Source organism: Bombus affinis, unplaced genomic scaffold (assembly GCF_024516045.1).
Source record: "Bombus affinis isolate iyBomAffi1 unplaced genomic scaffold, iyBomAffi1.2 ctg00000068.1, whole genome shotgun sequence".
Taxonomy (NCBI): domain Eukaryota; kingdom Metazoa; phylum Arthropoda; class Insecta; order Hymenoptera; family Apidae; genus Bombus; species Bombus affinis.
In genome coordinates this window covers 1,345,426-1,360,018 of record NW_026108822.1, presented here as the reverse complement: position 1 = coordinate 1,360,018, position 14,593 = coordinate 1,345,426, and the positions used below count along the sequence as shown (strand labels likewise).

At 38.5% G+C, this 14,593-nt stretch overlaps 1 protein-coding gene and 1 long non-coding RNA gene across 4 annotated transcripts in view; one reads left to right on the top strand and one right to left on the bottom strand.

Moving 5' to 3' along the window:
* LOC126926982 (A disintegrin and metalloproteinase with thrombospondin motifs 3-like) overlaps positions 1-14,593 on the top strand; it is a 102,746-nt gene that overhangs the window by 75,917 nt on the left and 12,236 nt on the right. The gene's annotated exons all lie outside the window — the stretch shown is intronic.
* Positions 3,036-14,593, bottom strand: part of LOC126927020 (uncharacterized) — a 31,834-nt gene continuing 20,276 nt past the window's right edge. Inside the window, exon 2 of the long non-coding RNA XR_007715087.1 lies at positions 3,036-3,155. This is a non-coding gene — a long non-coding RNA (uncharacterized LOC126927020). The remainder of the gene's footprint in view (positions 3,156-14,593) is intronic.

Here is a 14,593-nt window from a genome sequence, read left to right as displayed (position 1 = left end):
ATATTTTTTATTCCAAGAAGCAATTATTCAAACAACAATTTATCAACGGATAAGAAAATCAGAAATGTCCCTTTTAATATTTTTAAAATTAATATTAAAACCATCTTTCTCTTCTTTTTTACACTCTTACTTATCTGAAATTCTTTATCTCCTAATTTCGATAAACCATTTTACAAAACGTAGGCTATTGTCCGTTTTACGTTTAACTGTTATGAAATTTTGCAGTCCATTTATGCATAATCTTGCGAGTAAAGTACATTTTGCCAAAAGTAATCGAGCGTCTGTCTACTTTTGAACAATACTGTACCCAACAGCTACTTACAGTGGCTACAAAAAGTATTTCTGTATTATTTCTACCATTGTGTTTATCCCAGCGTGCTAATCAATTATATTAATTGAAAGCATATTAATTGTCCTCTGTCTGCAAAAGCCTTACCGACATTTACACGCTGGATCGTTTAGGATCATGCAATATCTGTTTACGTTCTCGTGTTTTAAAAAGTGTGCTCAAAAATTCTTGAATACTCTTGCAAGTTGTTAGAATATCTTCCAATAATTTTCATATCGATACATGTGAATCTTTTTAAGCGAAGCGGAATCTAAGCAAAAATATGAAGAAAGTGGAAAATCGCTTAAAGTCACTGGTCGAAAACCATCCACTATGCAGATGGACAGATAAATTTCGCGTCACTTGATAGTACTATCGTATGACTACGAACTATTGACACTAGTTGAAAGTGAAATGTAACGGCTGATGAAAAAAAATTGAAAAAGATAGAGATACGTAAGTATTAGCATTAGGTTGGCATAAAAGTTTCTTTCGTTTTGTGAGGAAATAATAAATGTACATTTTTTGTATCATATTATTGTATTGAATTATGTATGATCTATTTTGTAGTAATAGAATCCATTTTATTTTATTCGTACAGAATTCAATAATAATAACATTATATTTCCTTATAAAACTAAAGAAACTTTTGGGACAACCTAACGCATATAAATACCTTTTCACAGCCACTGTATAAGATTATAAAAGATACTGATATACAAGATATTGTTAGCTGTAGCTGCACAGCCACCACGCACTGAGCATTGCAAATATCGAAAGCCATGAAGAAAATTTGAAGAAGAAATGCTGTAATTTTATAAAACTGAATTGTAATCGACGAGACGAGTAAACGTGTGACAGATATCGTAGAATAGAAAAAAAAGTGTGTAATAGACAAAAAAAGAAATGTTTAATATAAATTTTACTTAGAATTCATACACGTAAGTAGATATGACTTTTCTGCCAGTCACTGTGCATTATCTGACATAATTTATCTCTCGTACTTATTCTTTCATCCAGGCAAAGGAAGCTGTCGGAACAGATTTAATTCCCGTTCATTAGATTCGTCGCCTTACTGAATACGATATTTTCGAGTTCGCGGTTCAAGGGAAAGCGAAGAATTCTGGTGGGGTCGAGAGTGTCACGTAAAATAAAGAACAGGGGGCTCGAACGAAAAGAAAAAACATCTGTTTCTTCTTTGTTTGTCATCCCTCAATATCCCCACTACCCTGTAGGCGTACGTGACCGTTGTCACACTTCTAGGACATTCGGTGGAAGGACCGTTAGGATACAGGTGACTCATTAGGCACTTTGGCGATATACATTGTCGCCAAGGCCGCCACATCTCTATCTCCATCATCGGTCCATCGGATTTGAAGTATGCCGGTCGTGACAAGAGCAACGTTCAAGATGAAATCCTCGGCCCTTGTTAAATCGTCTCGGTCGGGTTCGAACAATGCGTTCGCCAGCATCCTCGTTTCTCGGTGATTGCACATAAAGCTGCCATTATTAGAACTTCAGTGGGCGGTAAGCGCTGGTGCTTTTTCCAGTCTCGCGTTCGCGCTTACTCTTACGCACAATTCGCCGCTGCACTCGCGTGCGTTTCCAGCCGCGTTCATCCGTCCATGTGGCTGCCAGTCGTAACGCGAAGCTCGTTCGTCGCGTTTACTCCACTTTTTTCATCGAAAAGTTTTATCCGGAATATCACGTTCGACTCGACGACCGATTAATTATCGTATTTTACTTTCATCAATGGTGCATCATTTTCATGGGAAACGTTTAAATTTCCACGTGGTGCCACGTGGTGGAAAAATTGGCCACCGGTTGCTGCACGACGCTCCTTCGTCGCGTTTATTCCACCTCTTCGGCGAAACGTTCCATCCGGAACGTCGCGATCGACACGAGATCGAAATTAATTATATTCTACTTTCTCCGATGGTGGATCGTTCTTGCGCGAAAGAAAATTAAATTCCTACGGCACGTGGTGAATAAATTGGCCACCAGTTGCTGCACGACGCTCCTTCGTCGCGTCTACTCCACTTTTTCGTCGAAACCTTCTGTCCGGGGGTATCGCGATCGACCCGAGATCCGATCGATCGTCTTATCCTTCCGTCCTTTTCGCGAAAGTCGTTCGAATTTGTGTGACGCGCGCGTGGAAAATACTGGCGCGAATCTTCGAGTTAGTGAGAATCTTTGGCTCGAATTTGATGATTCGTTCGCGTGGGAATCGCAGGGCGAGGCGTGCGATTGTCGCGATCGCTCTTATCGCTCGCTCCACTTACGTTCCGCTTCGTTCTACCGATTACTAGTTTGCTGCATTCCCGGTTACTTTACTGGTGGTGAATCGTTAATCGACGCGAGTTACCGCCGACGAGTTTGTTACGATACGCAAGTACAGTGGAAAAAGGAGTTTAGCGAAACAGTTTCGTAAAGCTAAACGATTGGACGAATCGAAAGGAATTGGAAGTCGTTCTAAGAATTCTGTTCGAAGACAGCTTTGAGAAGGCGAACGGCGATTGAAAAAAGAAGAAATTGAAAGACGTCGAAGGAAATCGAGAAACGTTCGAATTCAACGAGGCAGTTTCGTACGCCTAGAGACGATGATCGAAGGAAATTGAGAAAGATTCGTCTGTATTTTAAGATACTGTATCAATTTGGTATAAATAGGTCGAGCAAATATTCACGGTTAATCTTTTCGATAAAGCACTACCTACAAAACCACTGCATTCTATGATTTCATTTCATCTCTGGTGTACCGTAGAATCGTTCCCTTCTCCATTATACGATCGATTAAACAACACCCTGTGTATTAAAACCAACGATTCACCTTCGTATTACTTCCGCGCTAGCTACGTGATAAAGCGCGAGACATTGAAAATGTTAGAACGCGAGAGTATGGTACGCGTCTATATGACACGGCGTTTCGAACGCGTTACGAACCGGCGAAATGAAATGAGAATATCGGGTCTGCGAATTAGCTGCTTTCATCGCGATAACTACGTCTGCGAGTGAACGAGCATGCCTGGCGAGTTTTGGGTAGCCAGAAAATCCTATTGAAATTTCGATCAAAGCGCGCGAGACATGACGCGATCGAAACTTCCCAGTTTTCTCCTCGCCACGTGGCTGCTCGGCACGATCGCTACTAAGTCGCGAATGAGCGACTTTTTGCAAAGCTTGCAGGAGTACGAGATCGTTTACCCTCGAGTGATCCCGAATGAGAGCGCGCGGAACAGAAGATCGACCCACGAAGACCGAGAAACTTGGCGCGAGTATCTCCACCAAGAGCCGGTGTTCCTCGAGATCAGCAACTGGACCTTAAGGACCATGTCCAACGATCGATTGATACTGTCGTCGAATTTCACCGTGAATTGGGTGCGCCAGGGTAAAACCAAGTCCGAGCGACGTAACGCCAAGGCGAACTGCGATCTTCGACAAGGCAGCTTGGAAGGAGACGCGAGTTCCTTCGTCGTCGTGACGATATGCGAAGAAGAAGTGTACGCCTTGATGTTGATCGGGCAGAGATCGTTCTTCGTTCAGCCGCTGACGAATGGCCAGCATGTGATGTTTCAGCCGAAAAACGAAAAGTGGTGGTCGATCAGGAATAATTCGAGCTTCGTGTCTGTGAATCCGGAAAATCTTGCAGGTGAGAAGGATCGTTATCGCGATGGCTTTTCATCTTTCGTTAGACGGTTGGATGTAGGTGATTGGTTGATCGATTTACCGACTTCCTTGCCAATTATGTTATAAGCTTCTTACTTTGCGATCCGCCGTTAATTGCTTCTTCTATTCTAAAATTGACTCTGATCGTGATACTGTAAGAACTGATAGCGTCGATATTATAATACCATACATAGAGTATGAGAGTAATCGTAGTACAAACGAATATATATATATATATATATATATATATATATATATATATTCGGTTTAATAAATTTAATTTAATAAATTTAAACCGTCAAACAGGGAGGGCTTAATCTGCAGGCAAAAAGGAGAAAAAGAAATAATCATTTACAAAGCGAACGACCATTAGCTAATTCCAATTTAAAAATATAGCTAAAGTCAAAGTCATTTTGAACAAATGTTTCCTGTACGCGTTACCGTTTGGCATGGACGAACGTCTCGGACGTTGATGTCCGTACATTTATATATATATATATATATGCAGTTCTGATAATCATTTTCAACTCGCACAGGGAAGAAACATCACTGAGGCTACCTCGAATTAAATTCGCGTATCAAGTAACAGGATAGATACGATTCATACGAAGCTTTGCGTCGTTATTCGAGGTAGGAAAAGCTTTAGCAGTGATATCGAGAAAAGCGAAACTACGAAATCATCGCTGTCGTCGAGACAGAAATTGCTGCGAATATCGCGGAAAGCAGAGCGACGGTAAAGAGTATTACAGGAAAAAGTTGTTCGGAATATTAGCCTTGGCAAACATATTTCAAAGCCGTTGAATATGGCGAGATTGTCCGCTTTGTAAATATTTACCGAAAAACATGTCGTACGAAGCTGGGCAATAAACGCGTTTTTCCACAGTTACAAACAAGTATCGTACGTATGAAACAAGTAACGACGAATTTTCCATTCCACGGCACGCGACAATTGACCGTATTATCAGCGTTTCGTCAGAGTTTCAAGAACTGCACTTTCTTTTCTGTATTTATGGTTTCGCAACTGTAAAACGGAAGGTTTATTCTGGAGATGCGAGTTCGCGTGAACAACTAGCGCAACGAGTAAAAACACGCGGTTTTTGCAACTCGATCGAATTGTTAGCAACTGTGTGTACGAGATCGTATTACTCCCATCGTTGATCGATGTCAGGCTTCTATCCGAGCACGCGGACAACGTTCTCCAACGACCAATCAAACATACCAGATAATAATTTTTCATTGTATCATTATTGTAGCTATTAACGACACGGGCTTGTTGTCGCATGATGAAAAGCATGCAACTGCGCTGACACGATAATACAGCGAACTTTTGCACGCTGCGATGGAAAACGCGTCGTTACCTGTTTCGTACGAACGATACTCGTTTGTAATTCTGTAAAGAAACGTCCGTTGACGAACATTATATAAAGTTCTTCCTTCTTCTTCTTCTTGTCTGTAAATCAACTACTTACAATTTGACGGTTTAAATTTGGCACACCCCGTATATACAGGATGCAACGGAACAATGTCTGAAAGCGAGAACAACGCGAATCCTTGTGGAAAAATGAAGAAAAAGTATAGGATAAAACGTTCTCATTTTCGACTTGGAGAATCGAGTCTGAAAATTTATCAAGTATACTCGAACTGTATCTGAATATCGGTTCGAATAATAAATTTATTTAATTATATAATTAATTTATTACAAAGGAAATACAATCTGGATGTGAATGTTAAATGGAAACAAATTTTGCTAAGTTGAAAATCGATCGTATCGTAATTACCACGACTCGTTGTTTACAGATTAAAAATCTGTTTTACGAATACGAGGAGCTATATATCTACTATTATTAATCAATTTTTATGAAAAATTTCGTACGATGCGCGGATAAATTCTAATTTGATAAATTGTTGGAAACGTGGAAAATTGAATGCAATAAAATTACGTGGCACGGTTTACACGGTTGCAACTTTATGACCCACTCAGGTCAAGTAGCAATGAAATTTATTGCATATATCGGAAATTCAAGGCACGTAATTGGCAGTTTATAAACAAATTATTTGTTCTGTTAATTAAATTGCCCGCGTCGAAAGCTGTGAAACGTTTTTGTATCGAAATCGAAGAATCCAACATCGCGATCCTATGAATCGAAGAATGCGACGTAAATGTTCGAAGTATGGTTGAGAAACGATAGAAAATTCCAAGTGTTACGCTGTATTTCTCGTTCGATTTAAATCGAAATTTTAATGAGGAACAGCGCCGATTGATATTTAAAAGTGAAACGGTTAAGAGCAACGATACAGGTTTTGTTAAAAGTAATTGGTCTCTTTACCTCGCTGTTTAAACGGGTTTGCTTGACGTTACTTTGATCAATTTCCATTGACACTTTTATAGATAGCATTCTTTTTTACGGATGGAAAGCCGTCTGATGAAAATTTGTCTGAAATGTCCGTCGTAAAATTGCATTTTCGCGGGCAACAGAAAACATTGGAATTTTGTACAAAAGCGCAATACTTTAATTAGCGCAAAATTCCATTTTCCCCGCTGGGAAATTGAATTTTCTATTAAAGCGTGATACGTTTAATCAGCGGTGGCGTAAATTCAACAAACTAACAACTGGAATATTGACTTGTCACAATTTTGTGACACCGTATTTGTCGTTGATACGTTCCAGTCTGGTCGTATTTACAATTTCAGAAATTTTGCAACTATTTTTTCATTTTATCCGTAACGAGAATAGCGAAGATAAGACAGACAAACGTGGTAAAACGTTGATAATTCGGTTACAGGGAAATCGAATAAATTTGAAGTTGAAGAAAGTAAGAGAAAGTCGAAACGAAGCAAACGCGATTCCTTAAGCCACGATGTTCAGGGATTTTATAATCTTTCCGGTGACGTCTTCGACGTGGAATACCCAGAAGCTGAGAAATTGATTCTGTACGATGAAAAAGACGATGTCTGCACAGAATACAACGATACAATAGTGGAAAAATTATCGATCGACGTAAATCCTGTTGAGAAATGCTCAGTTGGTATGACCGCTAGTTACTAAAAGGTTACTAGGATTATGTTGGTACGACTCCTAACGACGCTCTTTTGTCATAGGAGTCGACCACGCCTTATTTGCTAAGACGCATTGGCAGAGTTTAGACGTTTGCTGTGTGATTTGGTGTTTTGTATAAGAGAGAAAATAAAAGGTGTGATAACCAATCCGAGTGGATCCGAGATTGATTATCAACCCCAACCTATATAAAATAACAAATCCCGAGGAAATTGGATACTTCTCTGGTCCTAAATTGCAAAGGAACAGATTATCAAGTAAGTCAAATATTTTTCCAAATGCCATTCTTGTACAATCGTTGCTTTTCTACTTACCACGTACAATATAGCGGTTAATAAATTAACGAATCATCGAATATTACTGAAAGAAAGAAATTGTACTGATATTCCAATCTATCGTGTACAAAAGTAATAATAACAGCATGTAATATAAGAATAGCTTATCTTCAGCCTTAAAAGGAACTCGGTTTACAATTATTCTCCCTATTGCGTTCCACTCTCGCTTCATCTTCTACACGTGCATCTATATTTCGCTGTTTTTAATTTATTTTATTATTCCCTGTCTATTACACATATGTATATTGTCCATTGCACGAATCTTTATCTATCTTGCCTAATTTAATGTAAAAAATAGAAAAATAGACAAATTTGCTGGAGGAATACGTTTACCAAAATTTGTCAAGAATTTTAAAGAAATTTGCAGGATGAAATTCACGGTGATACCGAATTGATATTTTTGAAATTATACTTTTGAAATAATTATTTATATCATAATAATTATTTCACGAATACTTGCTCGTAGATATTAATTTATGCTTTTAATAATCATGCGTTTAAGCTATCAAGTCGAGTCGAGTAGACTTTCTAATTTCGTGGAAGATAAGTCGATTTCTAAGATAAGTCATTTCATAGAGAAAAGACCAGCTGCTAAGGATTCGTCGCCACGATGGCTAGAGCTTGGAATAGCTGCTGATTACTCCGTTTTCATGGAATTCGAGTACAGCAATATATCTTGGCTCTTTTAAACATCGTAAGTAATACCAAACGAAATTCTGTTATTATACTTAGATATAGAATACCTCCAACTACATATGTACGCAAGCAACCGGGAAACATAGGGCAGAGTTATGCGTATCTCTGTATTTTCAAGGTACGCTATTTGCTTTCAAACATCTCGATCGTATATTCGGATGGAAGCTCTGTATTTTCTGTTTACACTGTTCAAAGCTTACACGTATCTTTTAAAAAGTTCAGCGAATAATTTATCCGTAATGGAATTTTGTAATCGATTAATTTCAGCCATTCGGTAATTGATTTTCCAATGCTGTTGAGATTAATAACGTACATTTCCTAAGATAAATATAACGAATAAAATTAATTTTTTAGGAAAATTATATAAGATACGATGTATTTACGAGAGTTTTGAATAATAATTTATTTGTAAGGCTGTAATACTGTTTTAACGCCTGTTACATTTTCGTACGTATTTTAATCCTAGGTCAGTGCAATTTACATGGACCCATCGCTCGAATCCAACATGATTCTAGTGATCGTACGAATGATTTTATACGCGGGAAAACGAGACGTTATGGTAAGCGATTTCCATTAAATTAAATCATTTAACTAAAGTAGTAACTATCTGAGATACGCATATGCGAGTGTCAATTATTTTATTTTCTACTTATCTGTACAGTGTATGGTATATAAATTATATAGGTCAAAATATCTGCGCATGACGTTTTAGATCGATAAAATGCAACGAGTTCCATTTTGTTAAATTGGACAACCGTGAACGATCCCTTGGAAACAAATTTCCAAACAAACAATTTTCACGGACCATTGACAAACCTCGCATTTATCGTGTATCCGAAATATCTGTATAATCGACTATTAAACCTTTTTCATCTCTTAAGAATCTTAATTTAATGTTATAGACCTATGATAATATCATTAATATACGACACTTGCGATTCCTTTTACTTTTCTATTTCTGCTATTCTTCTCTGCTGTCGAATCAACATTTCAACATTTTTCAGGAAGATTAAAATACTAATAGCGTTACAAGTTACATTTGATTACAATCAACAACACGATTACTTGCACGTATATTTATTATCATTGACGAATATTTATATATAGTATATAATGCATGATGTAATAATAAATATAATATATTCGTAATATTTGCTAGCTTTTATTAAGAAAATATTAATAAATCGTCGTAGGTCCGCCGTGGCGATGCCAGACGATCTCTCGAGAACGTGAACAAATGGAACAGAAAGATGCTGTCCTCGAAGGACGTAAATCACGATGTTGCTGTATGGTTGACGCGATTAGATATAGGAGGTCCTTCGAGATCGTGCGCGTTAATTCGAGACGAAGGCTTGACCAGCGCCTTTATCATCGCTCACGAAGTAGCACACATGTGAGTGTCCCACATGTTGAGATATCGTTGGCAAACTGAAATATTTATAACTGGCCTGGGTATTTACGCAGAGACCGTGTGTTATTTATTTATGCAAATACGTACTTGTACGAGAATAATTTGAAAAATGAAATCTCCATAGGAGAACTTATTATCTTTACCGAATATCACAACGCGTACTGTACTTTGAATCTGCCATAGATTTTTGCGTATTATGTGCGTTCTTGCATTCCTTCTTTCACCTACGATGGCTCTTAAACAAGAAACGATATCGTAACGAGAAATACAACTTAGCTGAGCGTCCACTTTGGTTCCACTAGTGTTGTCCCATACGACTTTGTGTTTGACCTCGCTATTAGGGGACTTTTTACCCAACGTTTCCTTCACCGCCTTCACTACTTTCGATTTATCGAACTTGAGACTTAAACTGGCCGTTACTAAATCTTCCGGCTTCTTCGACATCGGTTGGTGTCTCTTCGTGAACCAATTCGACGGTGCCATAAAGGTCGAAATAGCGGCTTTCGAGGATCCGCTAAGCTTACTTTTAGCTCCGTGCAATGTCGACACGTCGAAGCTGTTGAAACGGAAGCTCTTCGATCGACTTCCTTTCTGTTCGGTCGTTTTTCCGGGCCAGTTTGATTTGCTACCGTCCCGCGAACTCGGCGCTTCCTCGCCGCATCGGTTGATTTCCGTCGCGGAAGACGCTAACGAGCTTAGGATCGATATCAGATCCGTATTAGAGCAGGCAATGCCCGCAGCACCGGAAACGGATGCACTCGCGGCTCTTGGCAGTTCCGAGACGCGCTTTCGGAGAGAAGACGTCGGCGAAACCGACGGAGTAGGCATTTCAGAGAATCGTTGTTTCGGCTGTTGAGTGTAACGTTGAGCGGAACTGTTACCCTCCAGCGGCTGTATTTCGTACACTTGCTCCGTCGACGTCCTGTACATCCTTAAGCGCACCTGGCAAACGGATTGCTTTTATTCGAAAGACAGTTTCTTTTTTATCATAATTCGTGCGTTATGATACATGTTTCGATGATTGAGCCGTTAAGCGTGACAAAGCGATGGAATTGTTTTGCACAGAAATTCTGGTTCTAAAATTATGTTAGGGATTCTAGGGCGTAATAACATCTTGGAACGCAAAGTTATCGATGTGTCGATGAAAGTTAAGCGAGCTTTATCGAAGCACACGTTCGAGTCTTTGGGCGATTGCTAGGAATACGCGTAATGTTTTTTTCCGTGAGCTGAAAAGTTGAACGACTATAAATGGCGTTTGTAGAGGATTTCAAAGCGGAAGAAGAGGCAGATTATTTAATACATAATATCTTCCTTTATAATATATCTAATATCCTAATAATTAGATGAACGTAATACAAATGTTTAGAATCAGAAATTATCTGTTTATATAGAGATCTGTTTGATGCAAGATCTAAAATCAATCAAATCGGATTGTATGGATTATGTATTTGACTGTGTTAATCCTTTGACGTCGATAGCAACGATGTATATAGCGAATGGCGGTTATCAGCCAAGATTATGAGCACGTACGCAAATAGACTAGAATATTTTGCAAGAATGAAATGTCTTGGTATGGTACGCTTTAATCTATCTATCCAAGTCAAAATAAGTATAAAAATCGCGTGGCAATCAACATATTAAAAAAAAAAAAAAAAAAAAAAGAAAAAGAAAAGGAGAAACAGATGTTTCTGATTGTTTAGTGCATTTTCATAAAATCTTCTAAATGTTTAATTCTCATAGAATAAAAGGGAGAGCATACGTTTGAATCTCAGCAGATTTTATTAATTCTTTGAAACCATAAATATAATATGAGTATTACATCAACTTTAGTTCATACATGTAACAACATATTATTCTGCGCGTAACAGTTACATTTAATGAAACATTTATTTATCCAGTAAATCCATATTCTCTATTAAACGTTCGTTTATTAATAAAACTGCCATAATCGTCCACGCATTGTTCGCTTCCTTAATTATTTTTCAAAGTATAACGATAATCAATGATGCAACAGAAATATCATGTAACATCCCAACAATCTTACATGAGATTTTAGCTGTTTTTACTATACAAATTAAGTCATTATTAAAATAAGTCATTATAATAATATATATATGTCGGAGATGACAGAACACCGGAACCTTCCCTTTGGAACTTTGGGAAGACCCCTAGTATTGAAATTTAGATTTCACCATAGCCGTATTAAGAAACTGTTGTCATTCGATCCGACTGTATTTATTTGAGATTTATGATAGTGAGCTCGGGCTCGAGACGACAATCAGTCGCCGAACGTAGCCGCGGTCAAAGGGATGAACGTTTTGTCTAACAAAGGCATGAATTAATTCTATAGCTCTTCTTAAAAGAAATACTTGGGACGGGGCACGACGGTAAACGTTTCAATGGTTTCTGCCACGTGGCTCGCCACACGCAGACTTTGTCCTTCGGGTAAGATGATTGCCAGATGCCAACGCATCTTCACAGTATATGTTTAGCTGGTCAAAGTATATATTTGACTTGATAATGAAATACAGGAATACAATTTGAGCTGGTCCAGATCCGCACGCTAGCAGTGTTACCTTATGACTGAAAAACCCCGAAGCCAACGTCGCCTGTCTACAGTTTATGGTCTGCCTCCCTGCTATTCTTTTGTCTATGTGCTGTCGATGGCTTCAGCGCTTGAGGAAGCTAAAAAGACCAGATGTGGAGTTTTCCTAGAAGTGGTGACCACTTCAATAGCTATAATACGTTTTATATCACGCGTAATATAGTTTCGTAATATAGTAATATAGTTTCTCAGCCACAGTGGCGTTACAAGGGCGAGACCATACGTGTCTTAATGGCGTTGTTTCGTTGACATTGTCACGTAAAATAAAAAGCAGGAGGCTCGTACGAAAAGAAAAAATTAAGATAACAAAAAAACAAGAGAATTTATTTCTGAATTTACACTGACTGCGATTTTGTTCTGAGCTCCAGCCGTGACTTTCCAAGACTGAAACTCTTACAATTTGACTTTCGGTAACATCTGTTTCTTCTTTGTTTGTCATCCCTCAATATCCCCACTACCCTGCAGGCGTACGTGACCGTTGTCACACTTCTAGGACATTCGGTGGAAGGACCGTTAGGATACAGATGACTCATTAGGCACTTTGGCGATATACATTGTCGCCAAGGCCGCCACATCTCTATCTCCATCATCGGTCCATCGGATTTGAAGTATGCCGGTCGTGACATACCCCCCAGTTTAGATTGATCTTGGTCCTCTAAGATCGTAGTAGAATTGGTTGGATTTGTTTATAAATCGTAATTCCTATCCTGTGAATTTAAGACAACTAACCAAGGGTATTGTTACTAGTGCCAGGGTCAGCATTATCCTGGAAAAAGTACGTTTTCAATCGGTTACCATGTATCTTTTTCTTAATATTGTCGATAGATATAATGTAGTAAGGAGTTTTCACATCATTGATTCTATAGGGTCCTAACCATTCAATGTCCAACTTATCTCTTTTATGGTCATTGTGAATTAAAACAAAGTCTCCTTTCCTAAACACGGTCCGAGTTTTAACAATCTTTTTTTCTTGGTCTCGCTTGTAGCGTTGCTTATTTTGAATAAGTGTTTTGTGAGCTGTTTCCCAATATTTATTTAACTGTTTTTGCCAAAGTGAGTACATATCGTCATAGGTAAATGCGGGGAATTTGGATATTGCGGAAGGTAAGTTCGCTTTTCGCCCAAAAGTCAATTCGAAGGGGGAGAATCCTGTTCCTTCATGTTTTGCAGTGTTGTATCCTAAACAAATGAAATTAAGTACTTCGTCCCATTCTTTGTCATTGCCGTGTAACGCAGTACGAATTAAATCTTTAACCGAGGCATGTGTTCTTTCGAGGAATCCGTTACTCTGTGGGTGAAATGAAGTTGTTTTGACTTGTTTGATTTTAAAGGCCTCTTCAAATTTCGTCATTAAATCGCTAACAAAATTTTGTCCTTGGTCTGTCAGAATCGTCTTTGGTGCCGAAAATATGTAAATATAGTGCTCAATGAGCGCGTTAATTATAGATTCAGTTCGTTGCGTTTTAAGGGGAACAAGGATTAGATATTTCGTAAGTTCGTCGTGAATTGAAAGTATATATTGATTTCCGCGTTTGGTTTTCGTCATCGGTCCTATGATGTCCATAGCGATTTTGTCGTTAGGGTGAAGTGGTGTGTCTGAGATCTGTGGGGACTCTTTGGGTCTGATACGTGTTAGTTTCTCCTTTTGACATGTGTCGCATGTCTTCACGAAGTTTTCTACTCTTTCAAAAAGGCCGGGGATTTTGAACTTATCCTTAATCCGTTGATACGTTTTCTGTATCCCTAAATGTCCTACGGTGTCGTTATGGTTTTCCTTTATTGCTTGTAGTATTTCGCTTTCGTCTAGTTTTAAGATGGGGTTGGGCGCATAAGTGACTTCCTTGTATGTGTCGTTAAAATATATTAGCATGAGTTTAATCTGTGTTTTCTCTAATTCAGTTTTTTTTATTTATTTATTTATTTATTAGAATATTTACAATCAATTCTCGTTGAGAATTTTCAGTAACTTAATTTGGCGTGATACAATGACATGGATTATAATAGCTTTATATTGTTGGTTCTAGTAGGACTAAGGATTTAATCTAGTGGGTATTTTCTTTTTAGTCTGCGGATCTGGTCCGTCGTGTCCAGTAGTTGGGTGACTAGTGGGTTGTGGTGGTTGTTGACTCTTGTGTTATATCTGCTTCTGGACTTGTGTATTTCATCTTTGACTGTAGATATCTTGAGGTCGCGGTGGATTGTTTCGTTGGTAACATATCAGGGTGCATTTAATAGGGATCTTAGCGTTTTCGATTGGAAGCGTTGGAGTATTTCAATGTTGGAGTTACTTGTGTTCCCCATAGTTGGATTCCGTAGGTCCAGACAGGTTTTATTACGGCCTTGTAGAGGGTTATTTTGTTCTGTATGTTTAGTTTGGAGCGTCGGCCCGTGAGCCAATAGAATTTTCTTAGTTTTTCCTTTAGTTGCTTTGTTTCTTCCGAGATATGTTTTTTCCAAGTTAGTCTCCTGTCCAGGGTCATGCCCAGGTATCTTACGGAGTCC